Source organism: Diabrotica virgifera, chromosome 3, assembly GCF_917563875.1.
Source record: "Diabrotica virgifera virgifera chromosome 3, PGI_DIABVI_V3a".
NCBI lineage: Eukaryota > Metazoa > Arthropoda > Insecta > Coleoptera > Chrysomelidae > Diabrotica > Diabrotica virgifera.
The window spans coordinates 174,067,451-174,084,591 of record NC_065445.1 but is presented as its reverse complement, the minus strand read 5'-3'; the positions used below and the strand labels follow the sequence as shown (position 1 = coordinate 174,084,591).

General features: G+C 35.0%; 1 protein-coding gene across 2 annotated transcripts in view; it reads right to left on the bottom strand.

The window, feature by feature from the left end:
• Positions 1-17,141, bottom strand: part of LOC114337978 (equilibrative nucleoside transporter 1-like) — a 201,705-nt gene that overhangs the window by 158,650 nt on the left and 25,914 nt on the right. The window lies entirely within an intron of this gene.

The following is a 17,141-nucleotide window of genomic DNA, read 5'->3' as shown; positions in this document are numbered from 1 at the left end:
AAAATAAATTGCTCAGTCATTTGGCAACCGATTTTAAAAAATTTTATATCGCTGGATAGGTAAATGACCGTTTTTTCAAGACACCAAAAAATATACTGGGTGTTTTAATAAAAAAAGTCAACAACGTTTTTTTTTAAATCCGCCATTTTTTATTTAAAAGCGATATAAAAAATGGTCATTTACCTAAAAACTTGAAAAAACGGTTATTTATCTATTCAGCGATATAAAATTTTCTAAAATCGGTTGTCAAATGACTGATCAATTAATTTTTAAAATGAGAGATGCAATGTGGAAATCACATAACTTGCTTAGTTATGTTATTTAGATATGTGATATCCACGTTGCACTCTCATTTTAAAAATTAATTACTCAGTGATTTGACAACCGATTTTGAAAAACTTTATATCGCTAGATAGGTGAATGATCTTTCTTTTAATTTACAAAAGAATATACTGGGTGTTCTATTAAAAAAAAGTCAACAAAGTTTTTTTTTAAATCCGCCATTAAGCGATATATAAAATTCCATCCATTCAGACAAAACTTTTACTAAAATAAAAGATTTCAGTGAAAACCGCATATTTCTATCTTGAGCCGTTTAGAAGTTATAGGCAGTTAAAATGGGGGAAAGTATAAGTGGACACCCGGTACCTATAACGTTGGCTATTGAATAAACTTAAAAACAGCCTGCTATTTTTCACAATAATAAACTTGTCCGATGACACGTTTATCATGTTCCACATTAAAGATTCCCCTCTGCCAGTGGTCCCATACATCAAAGTTTGTCCGACTAGACGCCGTTAAGCCATTAACAAATTTTCAGCTTGCTATTAATAATCTTATTTATCTGACAATAAAACACTGAAAAGGTTTGTTTTCTATACTTCCACAAAATTTATTATAACTAAGTGACTACAGCTGTTTCGGAAGAGTGCCTTTCTCAAGTGATTTAGTTAACTATGGGTTTGCCTTTTTAAAGTCTTTAACTGAAGAGGTTGAGGAGTGGGGAGCTGTTTGTCTCGTCATTCAGAATTATATCTTTTTGACTTTTTGACGATTTCATGAGTAGATAGAGTCACGAATTAGGCGAAGCAACGAAGCACTAAAAAGCCCAAAACCTAGGAATTTTGTGCAGTAAGATGAATCCCCATGCAAATTTTGACATTCGATTCAGGAGAGTGTCAGGAAAGTTTGTGAACTAAATTGATCTCCGGCAGATGAAAATTTCCATAAGAAAAATGCATTAAACGTGCATCTTGAAAAGAAGGAAAATGAAAAATTTATAACTCAGGAAATACTGACGGAAATGAGTTCAATTTTCATAATTGTGGTGTTTTGGAGATTATTAAACACGAATTTCATCTCGACAATGGACTCCAAGGCCCAAGGTACTTGGTGCCCAGAGTGGAACTCGTCGACTGGAGTTTTATGTTATAATCATTCAAAATCAGTCGATAGCCATTACTCGGGGGTTTTGGGGATCGGCGAGCACGATATTCGTGAGGGCGACGATCTCCGAGGTACTTGATGCCCAGGGCGACGATCTCCGAGGTACTTGATGCCCAGGGTGGGAGTCGTCGCCTGGAGTTGTATTTTATAATCATTCAAAATCAGTCCATAACCATTACTCGGGGGGTTTTGCTGGTCGCTGAGCACGATGGTCTCTGAGGTACATGGTTTCATCATCATCAGTAGCTCGACAACCCTTTTTGGGTCCTGGCTTGTTCTAGGATTTTCCGCCATTCTGTTCTGTTCCTTGCTTTGTTCTTCCAGTGGGTAATCTCAAGTGTTTTCAGATCTTGTTCCATGTATCTAAGTTTGGGTCTTCCCTTTGACCTTCTCCCTACTGCTGCTTGCCTCATTATATGTTTTGGTGTTTCGGTCTCCAACATCCGTTCAACATGGCCCATCCATCGCAGACGTCTGATTTTTATGGATGTTATGACGTCGGGTTCGTTGTATGCTGCGTATAGTTCAAAGTTATATCTCCTGCGCCATACGTCATTTTCTTTCACCCCCTTATATATGTGTCTGAGGATTTTTCATTCAAACGTACCTAATAAGTTCTCATCGGTTTTCGACAGTGTTCATGTCTCTGATCCATATATAAGGACCGGTTTTATCAGGGTTTTGTATATTTTGCATTTGGTTTTTCTCGTGATGTTGTTAAATCTTAGATGTTTAATTAGTCCATTATATGTTTTATTAGCAATATGTATTCTTCTCTTGACTTCTTCGCTGACATTGTTATCTGCGGTAACTAGTGAACCTAGATATGTATAATTTTTTACGCTTTCGATGTTATAGTCTCCTATTGTCAGATTATGTAGGTTTCTTTGGCCTGTCGATTTGCTGGCCTTCAGGTATTTGGTTTTTGTTTCATTAATATTTAGGCCACTGTTTTGTGCCGCTCTTTCTATCGCATTAAATGCTTCTATCATTTCTCTTTTGCTTCTAGCTATGATATCAACATCATCTGCAAATGCCAATATTTGTACACTTTTTGTTATTATTGTTCCTCTGGTGTTGACTTTTGACTCTCTAATTATTTTCTCTAATGTGATGTTGAATAGAATACAGGATAGGGCATCTCCCTGTCGTAGACCCGTCCTAACATGTATCGTATCTGTTAGTGCGTTTTGAATTCGAATTTGGCTCTATACTTTAAGTGTTTCTTTTACTATATCAATGAGTTGAGTTGAAATATTAAACTCTTTCAGGGCGTGGATCAGAAATTCTCGATGGGTACTATCATAAGCACTCTCAAAAGCAATGAAGAGATGATGTGTGTCTATATTAAATTCACTAGTCTTTTCCAAGATTTGCCTCAAGACGAAGATCTGATCTATCGTGGACTTCTGCATGCAGAAACCACATTGATGTCCCCCAACTATTTGTTTCGCATATGGTCTCAATCGCTCATACACAATATTTGACAGTAATTTATATGCCACAGTCAGTAGCGTTATTGCCCGGTAATTTTTACATTCAAGCTGATCTCCCTTTTTATGTAGTGGAATAATTACTCCGGTATTCCAGTCTTGTGGCAGTTGTTTATTATTCCATATGTTCACTATTATTTCGTGTATCGCATTCAATAGGAAATCTCCGCCTTCTTTTATTAATTCTGCGCTAATATTGTCTAATCCAGGTGACTTGTTGTTTTTCAGGCTGGTAACTGCTTCTTGCATTTTAGCTACTGAAGGGGTTGTTTCTCTGGTATCCGTTTGATCCAGTATAATTCCGTCGTCAAGTGGATCTCCGTTTTGTTCAAACTTTTCTTTGAAGAATTCAGTCCATCTTTGTAGTATTTCACTCTGTTGAGTTACTATATCTCTTTCTTTCTCTCTGCACATCATTGTTCTTGGTTTAAATTCTTTTCTGCTTTTGTTAAGTTTTTGGTAGAATTTTCTGGTTTCTGTTGGTTTATTTAATTCTTCAATTTCTTGGAATCCGTTTTCTATGTGTTCTCTTTTTTTCTGCGATGTATTTTCTTTTCTTCCCTCCTTAGCATTCTATATTCCTCCTCTGCCTGTCTTGTTCTATGTCGTTGTTGTAATCGTTGATATGCATTATTTTTTCTCTCTGTTATGTTACGACACTCTTCATCGAACCACTTCCCTTCAGTTGATTTGACCTTTTTTTGTAGACCCAAGGTCTCTTTGGCAGCGTCTTGTATGATGTTTTTACACGCTTCCCATTCTCTGTTTATATCCTCGTGCTTTTGTCTATTGTCTAGCCTTCCTTTTATATATTCTTTTTATTTGGCCTTTTTGCTGTTGTCTGCTAAGTTTTTTATTTCATATTTTTCAATTTTGGATCCCTTTTCTTTTTTATGTTTGAGATTCTGGTTCTTATTCTACTTTCCACTAGGTAGTTATCTGAGTCGGCATTTGCCCCTCGTCTGCTGCATACGTTTATTACGTCTGAGTGATGTCTAGAATCAATAATAACATGATTGATCATATTTACTGTAACCCCATCTGGAGATCTCCACGTTCCCTTATGAAATATTTTTTCGCTGGAAGCATGTGCTGGCAATGACCATGTTAAGGGAAGTTGCTAGATTTCGCTGAGCACGATAGTCTCTGAGGTACATGGTTTCCTAATGAAAAATTCATATACAGCGACCCCCAAAACCCCCGAGTAATGGTTATTGACTAATTTTTAATGATTACAACATAAAAATCCAGGCGACGAATTCCACCCTGAGCACCAGGTGCATTGCAAGACAATGTCCAACATTAAATTCATGCTCAGCGGCCACCAATACCCCGAGTAATGGTTATTGAGTGATGATGAATGATTATAACATAAAACTCCAAGCAACTAGTTCCAACATGGGCAGCAGGTACCTCGGAGACCATCGCCGTCATGGAATTCGTGCTCAGCGACCACCAAAACCCCCGATTAATGGATATTGACTGATTTTGAATAGTTATAACATAAAACTCTAGACGACGAGTTGCACCATAGCCACCAGGTACCACGGAGACCATGGCCGTCATGAAATTCGTGCTCAGCGACCAACAAAATATGCCTGGATCCCGCGTATTAAAAAAAAGTTGATTAAAAGCAAGCTGAAAATTTGTTAATAGCTTAACGGTGTCTAGTCCGACAAACTTTGATGTATAGGAACAGGGAAAGTTTTAATTGTGGAACAGGTTAAAAATTTGGAACGTCAGACAACGAAAACGTCCATGTATTTCGTCGGACAGAACTTCCAATTGATTTGTAACCCTTTAATTAAACTCTCATTCAGAAATCAGGCTGATATTTCACCAGCTGGGCGTTTTAATAAGTCCGACAGGTGGACCATGTCAAATGACAGGAATTTTATTGGTGATAAATAGCAGTCTGATTTTTGCATGAGAGATTAATGAAACGGTAACAAATCAATTGGAATGATTATTATAACATAAAACTCCAGGCGACGAGTTTCACCGTGGGCACCAGGTACCTTGGAGTCCATCGCTGAGATGAAATTCGTGTTCAACGACCTCCAAAACCCCACGAGTATAAAAATTGAACACATTTCTGTCAGTATATCCTGAGTTATAAATTTTTCATTTTCCATCTCTTCGAGATGCACCTTGAATGCATTTTTATTATGGAAATTTTCATCTGCAGGAGGTCGATTTAGTTCACAAACTTTCCTGACACTCTCCTGAATCGAATGCAAAAGGTTACATCACGATTCATCTTACTGCACAAAATTGCTAGGTGTAATGCTTCGTTTCCTCGCCTAAATATACAAGGTGTCCCAAAAGTAGTGGAACGGTCGAATATTTCGCGAACTAAACATCGGATCGAAAAACTAAAAAATATGTGTTCAATCATTTTTAAAAATCTATCCAATGACACCAAACACCAACCTCCACTACACCCCCTGGAGGTGGGGTGGGGGTAACTTTAAAATCTCAAATGGAAACCCCTAGATTTTCTTGCAGATTTGGATTCGTTACGTAAAAGTAAGCAACTTTTATTCAAGACATTTTTTCGAACTGTGGATAGATGGCGCTATAATTGGGAAAAACGATTTATCCTGATGCCATAGGTAAATTATACAAACGGTCTAATATTTTGGGAAATACACTTCCAAATGAGAAACCAAACAAATTTCTTTTATACTTTTCGAAAACCTATTGAATAACACTAAACATAACCCTCCAACCCACCCCCTGGAGGTGGGGTGGGGGGTAACTTTAAAATATTAAATAGCAACTCCCACTTTTTATTACAGATTCGGATTTGTCATGAAAAACTAAGCAACATTTATTCGAAACATTTTTTAGAATTGTTGATAGGTGGCGCTTTAATTGGAAAAATACGATTTATTAGCGCCATCTATCAGCATTTTTAAAAAATGTTTCGAATAAATGTTGCTTAATTTTTCATGACGAATTCGAATCTGCAATAAAAAGTGGGGGTTGCTATTTAAGATTTTAAAGTTACCCCCCACCCCACCTCCAGGAGGTGGGTTGGAGGGTCATGTTTAGTGTTTATCGATAGGTTTTCGAAGAATATTAAAAACCTGTTTTTTGGTTTCTTATTTGGAAGTGTATTTCTCGAGATATTAGACCGTTTCTATAATTTACCTATGGTATCAGGATAAATCGTTTTTCCCAATTATAGCGCCATCTATCCAGAGTTCGAAAAAATGTCTTGGATAAAAGTTGCTTACTTTTACGTAACGAATGCAAATCTGCAAGAAAAACTAGGGGTTTCCATTTAAGATTTTAAAGTTACCCCCACCCCACCTCCAGGGGGTGTACTGGGAGTTGGTATTTGGTGTCATTGGATAGATTTTTGAAAATGATTGAACAGGTATTTTTCAGTTTTTCCAGCCGATGTTTAGTTCGCGAAATATTCGACTGTTCCCCTACTTTTGGGACACCCTATAGAAGTGTTAATGAGAATAGGCAGAGAGGAAGAAGACGCTTTTCCTGGTTGAAGAACCTGAGAGAATGGTTTGGTTGCAGCTCAAGGCAACTGTTCAGAGCAGCTGCGTCAAAGGTCAAAATAGCAATGAGGATTGCCAACCTTCGTAGCGGAGATGAAACTTAAAGAACAAGAAGAGAAAGAACTAATTTTCCATTTATTGTATAGGAAATTTAACTTGTTTGTACGGGAAAAAGTAATGGATTTCAAATTGAATATTATTCCCTGAAACAGAACTAATTTTAAAATGTGAAGCTTAAATCTGTTTCCAATTTTTGTAATTAAATTATTTTTGACTTTTGTTACAACGGACCAATGAGCTTTCTCACAGTTATGTATATTCTGTATACGCAAAAACATTTGTCATCCTACTTAGGTATCGAGTTGTTAACACGATTGATAGGTCACAAAAATATGAGTTGTGAGATGTCAGCGAGCAAAGCGAGCAGAATTAAGTGATTAGGTGAAGTTTGCTTGGTTCGGTTGTGTGTACATAAGCTTTGTTTGATTAGGATAGGTTTGGTAAGGGTAGATAAGGACAGATTAGGATAGATTTGATTAGGTTAGTTTATGTTAAATGTGGGTATAATAAGTTCGATAAGGATAAAAAATAAAATCCACCCTGCCCTGTTTAGTTGTATTCCAGCTTTGCTTCGGTTTTTATCTTTTCTTTCACGTCGGAGAATGTTATGGCTGGATTGCCTTTTAAGTTCAAAACTTTTTTATTGTCAATATCAGTACTTAGAAGATAGATTACAAAATTCTTACAGATGCGTAATCATCGACTGTGAAATAGGCATTTTGTGATTTTGTTTTCACCATTAAAATGTGAATAGTTTGAATTATCCACATCAGTCTATCCGTTCATAAATACAACTTCTCTGTTAATAGGATATAGAGCATGATAAAAATATTGTGTCAAAAGAAAGCTTATAACTCGAAGTTGGTATTAAAAGTAAGAACTTTGACCTCGGACTTCCTCCAGAGTTGCAACCAAAAGTACCGTTTTAAAGTCGCCGAGATAGTAAAAGCGAGATATTATTCGGAGCGCCTTAGAAAGACGAGAACAAATATGTATAATATTATGTAATATAAGTGGTAACTAGTGGGTTGGTAACCCTTTTATATTAAGGCAGTCGATGGCACAGAATAGTACATTGTTTACCGGGTAGGAAAAGCTTAACATTCCTGGACGACTGTGAAGATTGCTAAGTCGAGGCGCAAGCCGAGACTTATGCCTGGTTGCACCAACAGATCTTAAGCTCCACTTAGCTAAGTTCTACTTATAGATAGGGCCTTCTTGAGTATCGCTTACGTTGCACCATAATTTTAGATTTTTACCTTATTATCAATTATATCTATTATTATATTATGGTATTCTTATTGTAATATATTATAATTATATTATATTAATTCTTATGATATTCTCGACTTAAGTTTAAGATCTGTTGGTGCAACCGGGCATTAGCAACACAGAGTCCAGGAATGTGGCTTTTCCTACGAGGTAAACATACTATTTTTCCGCAAATCGTTTAAAATTCGACAGATATTGATTGATTTAAAAAAAACGCGATAATTTTATTCCCAAATAAATGGTGCTTTGAAATTCCTAATAAAATTACTTGGGTTACTATGGAAACGTATTGAGGTTGAATTGTCAAACTTGACGCTTATAAATTTAATTGCTGGTGTTCTCGAAAGTAAAATGATAAGTGATGATGAAATTTCCATTCCTGGGACTCCTCCAGAGCTGGTTGAGGCAGTGAATACTGCTTCATTAGAATTATTGCCAAAGAAATCAAGAGAAAAGTACGAAAATGCATACAGACGTTTTATGGATTATCGCATGAGTAAAAATACGAGTTCTTTCTCAGAAAATGTTGTAATGGCATACTTCCTAGACCTTTGTTTAAAGATGAAATCTTCAACATTATGGGCCAATTATTCAATGCTGAAGTCAACCCTTGCACTTAAACACAATGTAGATATATCTACATACTCAAAACTTCGTTCTTTATTGAAACGGCAAGCTCAAGGTTATAGGGCAAAGAAATCTAAGATTTTAACGAAGGAAGAAATTGAAAAATTTATCCAGGAAGCTCCAGATAAAGAAAATTTAATGATTAAGGTAATTTACAAGGTTTTAATAGCAATGTGTTTTCTATCATTTATGTAGAACACTAACAACTGTACGGAAATATCATTTCCTTACAGTAAGGAAATGACATTTCCTTACAGTAAGGAAGTCCTGACTTTTTCTTCAAGAAATTTTGACAGGAATGTCAAAATTTCCTGGCGATTTGCGGAAAAATATATTCTGTGTCACCTGTCTGTCATGGCACGTGTAAGACATAACCATAAAGGCGGGTTTACATTACTAGTGAATAACGAACGTGGTTCACACTAAAAAACAAGTATTATCTACGCTTCTGTGCAATACGTTTCGTGAGAAACGTTATTGTGTTTACACTGGGTGTTTAATATCAAACATTCAATTTTTATATCCGATATTAAATAATCTTTTTATCACCCCGTATATCACACTAACGCAATTGTTATTTTATTGCAAACATGTGCGGGCTATTTAATTTAGTTGATTATTGCAAATCATAAACAATATTTTTGGGCAATTGCCAGTGCCGGTTTATCCACTGGGCGCATGGGGCGGGCGTCCAGGGGCCCGGGCCCCGGAGGGGCCCGAATTGGCCCGTTCCTTTTAATTATAAAAAAGTAAAGTCGCTAAATAATCTACATATTTTCCGAAAATAATCTCATACGCAGATACGCCAATACACTGCAAACGCCTATGTTCTATTGTTACATCTCTTCACGCCTATACACAGTGGCGTAGCCTAGCCCCACAGGGGCCCCGTGTCAATGTTTGTGGCGGGGCCCTTTTCCAAAAACTACAGAAAATTGTCAGAAAGATGTTTCGAATTGTAGTGAATTTTGCATGTGAATCCAGCTTGGAAGCAACTAGTTATTTCAGAACTGTTCAAAGTATCTACACGTTTTTTTCGGCTTCTCCTCAAAGGTGGAATTTACTGAAAGAAAGCGGCAAATGTTGTGTAAAAAGATTAATTCAAACTAGATGGTCCGCCCGATTTGACGCTGTAAATGCATTAAGTATTTAAAAACTACGGATCCATCAAACATATTTTTTCCAGTTAAACAATAATAGAGATGAAAAATCAGCAGATAGAAGTGAAGCCAAGGCACTGTACAATAAAATGGATACCTTTGAGACAGCTCTATTGACATTGATTTGGGCAAGAATTTTGGAACGAGTGAATGCAACAAGCAAAACGTTAGAAACTGTGGGCTTAAACGTGTCAATGTAGTAGAATTAATGACATATCTTTTGAGCTTTGTTGGACGTAAGAAATAAGTTTAGTGAAATTGAACAAGAAGCGAAAACTTTCTTTTGCGAAGGCGAGGATATCTCAAACATCTACTATACAACTGACCTTCAAAGAATAAAGAAAATAAAAACATTTTTCGAAGAAGCAGGTGAAAGTCAAATCATTTTATAGGGGCAAGAGATATTCAGAATTGAAGTATTTAATATTATATGTGGTAATATTACTCAAGATCTTTTAAAGAGAATTGAATGCTACAAGGGTGTAACATCAGCTTTTAGATGTTCTTTTACGCTAGATAAAGAAGAAGTTAAGACGTCAGTTAATACTTTATGCGAGAAATATAAAAAAGATGTTGACGAAATCAAAGAAAACTTGCATAATGAAATTACCCATTTTGTAACGTTATGCCAAAATTTAAATAAACATACATTTTATGAAAAATTTGATGTCATCCAGGATGTAAAGGCAACTTTTCCCAATATTTTAACTGCAAATTTATTTGACGATACTAATTTCTAATGCGTCAGGCGAGCGGTCTTTTTTAAGGTCAAATTTGAGTCAAGAAAACCTAGACGCATTATCACTATTGTATACTATAGAGAATGAAGAACTGAAGAAATTATATTATGGCAGTTTGCGAATGCCAAGTCAAGAAAAAAAGTGATCTAACTTTTGTCTTTTTGTATTTTTTAGAATATGTTTTTTGTTTGTCATGTGTTGTTTTGTGAAACTTTCGGTTTGTGATTTATGTTTTCAAATGTATTTTTTGGAATATTTTTTATAATAATAGTCTCTCGTTTTATACTGCTGACGCGCCTTACAAGGAGGGTAACAGGGCCAGTGATACGCTTCAACCGCCTATTAGGTATTACCCCTGGTTTTACCCAAGGTACTCATTTTATTCAGGCTGAGTCGACTTGGGGCATATAGACATTTTAAAAATGTCTAGTTGTTCTTGCCGACGCTGTGATTTGAACCCCGGCCTACCAGCACCCAAGTCAAGCATACTACCGCCTGAACTACGCCGGCCCGGGATTATTTTTTACGTTGGCTATTCTTCTTGCTTGTTTAAAAAAATATTTTATGGGTTTTACAATAAACCTTTATAGTTAATGCATGTGTTTCCTTGTTAAAAAACTGACAACGAATAGAAATGAATGGAGCCCCTAAACCTCCAGCGCCCAGGGCCCGAAGTTAGGTTAAACCGGCACTGGCAATTGCATATTAAGTTTGCTGACTAAATAAAATCCTTTGTTTTGCCAGACTCGTGGGTTGACCCAATTCATCTTGCCGCTGAGAACGAGCATAAATTAGAATCATTCTCTCGAGTCGGTTCAAGCATATGATACTATAACAAAGACGATATGCACACTTGCGACTCTAAATTCAATAGCCTTGCGCATGACGTCACGGCGAGACTAAACGAGGGAACGTGTGTGTATATTATTTTGACCATGAATCATAAATATGGCAACGATGTTTTATTACTATAAATGAATAACTTAAAAGAACTTTTAGAAACTTGAACTGTTAACGGTAAGTGAACCTTGATGCTATATCTTGCACTAAGAATTCAAAACTAGTTACTTTCTGTGAAAACGTGGTTTGAAAATGAATAATTAATTTGTAAAATGAATTACAGAAATTTATGAATCTACGATTTGATTGTGTATATTACAAACAAAATAAATAATGCTGTAAGACATAAATTAAATATACAAAGCCGGTAAAACGTAAATAATTTAAAAAATAATCGAAAAGCGTGTCTAGACAAAGCGAAAACGGCGGGTTCGTTGGGAAAAATATTCCCATGAGATTTTTTTGCATAATTACATTCCTGAGACATCCCAGAATATTTTTTTAATCAAATTGCAAAAATCAATATTTTTGGCCCGGACAATTTTTTTGTAGGTTTTTTTAACCATTCTGGATAAAAAAATTCTCTTATAACTTTTCTATAAAGTTGATCGTTTTCGAGTTATAAGCAATTTAAAACTGAAAAAAAAACGAAAAATGGCGATTTTCAAGGCTTAGTAACTCGGTTAAAAGTTATTATTATGATAGTCAGAAAGTGACTAAATCAAAGTTTAATGCCCCCCCTACAAGATTCCGAAGAAATTTTTGTCATTATTTTATTACTAAGCTGTTATTTTTAAGTAATAATATTGAGCACCATGCACGTGGTAGGCGGCCGTAAATGTGAGTGCAAGTAAGATGCACAATTGGACTGCCGGAGTGGCATCTCTCTCGCACTCAGCATTTACGGCCGGCTAGCACGTGCATGGCGCTCAATATTATTACTTAAAAATAACAGCTTAGTAATAAAATATGACAAAAATTTCTTCGGGATCTTGTAGGAGGGGGGTATTAAACTTTGATTTAGTCACTTTCTGACTTTCATAATAATAACTTTTAACCGAGTTAAAGCCTTGAAAATCGCCATTTTTCTTTTTTTCAATTTTAAATTGCTTATAACTCAAAAACGATCAACTTTAGAGAAAAATTAGAAGAGATCATTTTTTATCCAGAATGGTCCAAAAAACCTACAAAAAATTGTCCGGGCCAACAATATTGATTTTTTGCAATTTGATTAAAAAAATTGTTAAAAATAATTTGGCCCACTTTTCACGTGGACGACTTCTTGAACCTTATTCTGGGATGTCTCACGAATGTAATTATGCAAAAAAATCTCATGGGAATATTTTTCCCAACGAACCCGCCGTTTTCGCCTTGTCTAGACATACTTCAGACTTCATGAATATTATTTTTTTATTTATGATATTATTTGACAATTTTTATGATTTTTCTCTTGCGGATATTATAATTATCTTTAATATTTTTATTTAGCATCCTCATTTTAAAATACATTTTACATTAAAAAAAAAGTAATTTTACGTCGTCACTGAAATTTACTTGTTTTGCGGCTTCTAATAGGTTTTTCAGATAATGTTTACTAATTTTTAATGTACTTCGATTATAACTACGAAAAATATGTTCCAATTCACTGCATTTAGTTACAAATTCCAGGGTTGGTTTTAGTAAACCACCCTCAGAAACGTTGTTTACCCAAGTAAACGATTTTTCGTTAGCATCCGGAATATATCCAAGTTTTTCTTTTTTTGTAACTTAAATGCAATGAACCAAATTCTCCAATCTATCCCATTCCAGGTCTGTTATATTCGGACTAATAAAATCTTGGTCACTGTCAACTAAACCTTCGTGATCAATTTCTGTATCACCACTAGGCAGGTTGAGTAAGGAAAACATCTCTTCAGTGACAATTTCACAATTAATTAGATTGGTAATAGTAAGATTCGCAGACTCTGATACATCATTTACGTTTGCAGATGCTAAAATAATTTCATCATTTCTACCCATTATACAGGGTGTCCCGAAAAGATTGGTCATAAATTATACCACACGCTCTGGGGTCAAAAATAGTTCGATTGAACCTAACTTACCTTAGTACAAATGTGCTCATAAAAAAAGTTACAGCCCTTTGAAGTTACAAAATGAAAATCGATTTTTTTCAATATATCGAAAACTATTAGAGATCTTTTATTGAAAATGGGCATGTATGATTCTTATGGTAGGAACAACTTAAAACAAAAATTATAGTCAAATTTGTCCACCCCATAAAAAATTTATGGTGATTTTGTTCCCTTAAACCCCCCCAAACTTTTGTGTACGTTCCAATTAATTCATTATTGTAATACCATTGGTTAAACACAACGTTTTTAAAACTTTTTTGCCTCCTAGTATTTTTTCGATAAGCCAGTTTTTATCGAGATACGGCTTCTTTTTTAATACATTTACGTAAAAATTTTATGGGGGCTTTGTTCATTTAAACCCCCCAAATATTTGTGTACGTTCCAGTTAAACTATTATTGTGGTACCATTAGTTAAACAGAGTGTTTTCAAAACTTTTGCCTTTTAGTCTTTTTTTCATAAGTCAACTTTTATCGAGATGTAGCTTCTTTTTCAAAATATACCTAAAAATGTAAATTATAAATAAATTTTTAAGTTATTAACAGGTCTCTATAATCGTACTTAATTATATAACATATATGTGGTGGATTCGATAAATATTCAAAATATTTCGATAAATACTGGCTTATCGAAAAAGTATTAAGAGGCAAAAAAGTTTTAAAAACATTGTGTTTAACTAACGGTGCCACAATAATAATTTCATTCGAACGTACACAAAAGTTTGGGGGGGGGGGGTTTAAAAGAACAAAACCCTCATCAAATTTTTACGGGGTGCACAAATTTCGCTTTAATTTTTTTCTAAGATGTTGCTCCCATAAAAATGCCACATGTCCATTTTCAATAAAAAATCTCTGAGAGTTTTCGATGTATGAAAAAAAATCGATTTTCATTTTGTAACTTCAAAGGGCTGTAACTTTTTTTGTGTGCACTATTGTATATAGGTTAGTGAGGTTCAATCAACCTATTTTTGACCCCATAATCTGTGGTATAATTTATGACCAATCTTTTCGGGACACCCTGTATAGTTTCTTAATCTATACTTAAACTCCATAGCAGTTGGATGATCATGTAGACCTGCTCTTATAATTGAAAATAGTCCTTCTAGAGGGTCCTGATTAAGATTGTAAGTTAATACATATTTTATATCAAAGTCCTTTTTTAAGTTAACAAATAGTTCTTTTAAAGATTTTATTGATATTATTAAACCTCGCTGAAATGGAACTAGATTGGAAGATTAAGATCCCATTTTTTTACAGATAATATTGTCTGCTCCATGTTATTTAAAATTTCATTTTGATCCTTCAAAGCCACTTTACGTATTTGTTTGTCTCTAGGAAACACGAAAAAGTTTTACGTTTTTTATTGTTATTGTTTAATCAACCCACCACTACACAATACATTATGATAAACAAAAATTAGTCTTCTTTATAAACTAGATACAGATAGCCGAGAGCAAGTTGCGTTCGATAAAAAAATTAGGTAATATTAACACAGTAAACTGAATGTTTTTACCACAAAATTTATATAACTATATAGTATAACATGTTTACTGCATAAACGAATAAATCCAGAATGGACGGCTGATTAAACACTCACCAACACGTCTGGCCAGCTCGGTGTTTTAAGGCTAATAACCTCCCCAAAACTATGGCGAATTCTAAAACGATAGGAGTGGGTCCCCAGGTGAGTAAGTCATACAGTGTTGGCAAGTCCCACTCCTTTATAAAAAAGGACAGCTTCACGGAATCTGGGGGAAGCAAGAAATCGCTAAAAACTACAAATTTGAATATAGCAACACTCAACGTAAGGTCATTAAACAAAGATGAGAAAATCTATGAGCTAGAAGAAGAAATAAAGGACCTGAACTGGGACATAATTGGTCTCGCAGAGGTAAAAAGGAAAGGCGAAGAGCGCATAACATTGCAATCAGGTAACATCTTGTATTACAAAGGGCACGATGAGCAAAGTCTAAACGGCGTAGGATTTCTGGTTTCTAAGAAATATGCTAGTAGAATAGAACAATATGTGGGAATCTCGGAAAGAATTGCAATGATTTTGATGAATATACACGAGAAAATCACCCTAAAAATTATTCAAGTGTACGCCCCAACTTCAACACATCCCGATGAAGAGATAGATGAGTTCTACGAGAAAATAATAGAAACCAACACGTGCTATCACAGCACCTATACACTAATAATAGGAGATTTCAACGCTAAGATCGGACAACGACTAGAAGAAACTGAAAGCTATATTGGTGAATTCGGCTATGGTGTTAGAAATGATAGAGGAGAAACCCTTGTGAGCTTCCTACATAGCAACAAATATTTTGCAATGAACACATTTTATAAGAAAAAAACCGCAAAGGAAGTGGACGTGGTTATCACCAAACGGAAAAGCACGGAACGGAATTGATTACATCATGTGTAACAAGAAAGATATCGTAGAAGATGTAACAGTAATAAATTCGGTCTCTCTGGGAAGCGATCATAGAATGGTTAGAGCTAAACTAAGAATTGGGTATAGCCAGGGCCGTCTCAACCCGGGGGTGCAAGGGGTGCGAGGCACCCGGGCGCCAAGTCCAAGGGGCGCAAGCCGAACATTTGCTAGGCTCAAACTTACGATATTTGTTCTTTAAAAATTTTCAAAATTCTTTTCAAAAAAAAACTACAAATAACAAAAATATACAAGTGCACTTTCGGTATTTTTTACAAAGGCTATTAATGCTTACTACACCTACGATATGCAAATGAAATATGAAACCCATTTAGATTATTCCGAAAATAAGTTCAAGAAGGTGACGCGTAATTTTGACCAATATTGAATGTCGAATTTCACACAAGGAACAACTTACTATTACATTATTAGTCCTGTCGCCAGGGGGGGGGTACAACGGCCTCCTTAATTCAGACGGACTTTCCCAAGTTTTTTTTATATATTTTGACCCGCAGAATACGAATTTTTTGGGTAACAGTTGATCCGGATGTCGATAACATTGTTATAGACAAAAAACTTGAACAATTACATAACAGTGATTTCTTGCAAAACAAAACATCTTTTTGTATTTTTTGGGTCATTTTAGGCAAAAAATGCTCTGACAAGTTTTTTCGTAGGATGCATAGTTTTCGAGATAACCGCGGTTGAACTTTCAAAAAATCGAAAATGTGCAATTTTTGAACTCGAATAACTTTTGATTAAAAAATAAAGTAGCAATTCTGCTTACCGCATTTGAAAGTTTAAGTCAAATTATATCAAGTATATTCAAATGGGAAATAAGCCACAATTTTACCTAAAAATGATTTTATTAACGTCTCGACGCCCAAGTCGGGTGTCGTTGTCAAAATACAAAATAATACTAAATAAACAAAAATGTTGTTGCTTAGTAAAAAATTCTTCTAATAATTTATTTAATCTGACTCATTTATATCGGTAATTCAGACACGTATTATACATTTTAAAGTAGACGACTTTAAAATGATATTGCCAATATTGATGAGTTGCGTTCCTGGGACGACTTTACTAAAAGATAGTTCATTCGATTACATGAAATCAATCCCAACTCAAGAATATCCGCCATAAAAAATCATAGCATGAGTTGGGATTGATTTCATGTAATCGAATGAACTATCTTTTAGTAAAGTCGTCCCAGGAACGCAACTCATCAATATTGGCAATATCATTTTAAAGTCGTCTACTTTAAAATGTATAATACGTGTCTGAATTGCCGATATAAATGAGTCAGATTAAATAAATTATTAGAAGAATTTTTTACTAAGCAACAACATTTTTGTTTATTTAGTATTATTTTGTATTTTGACAACGACACCCGACTTGGGCGTCGAAACGTTAATA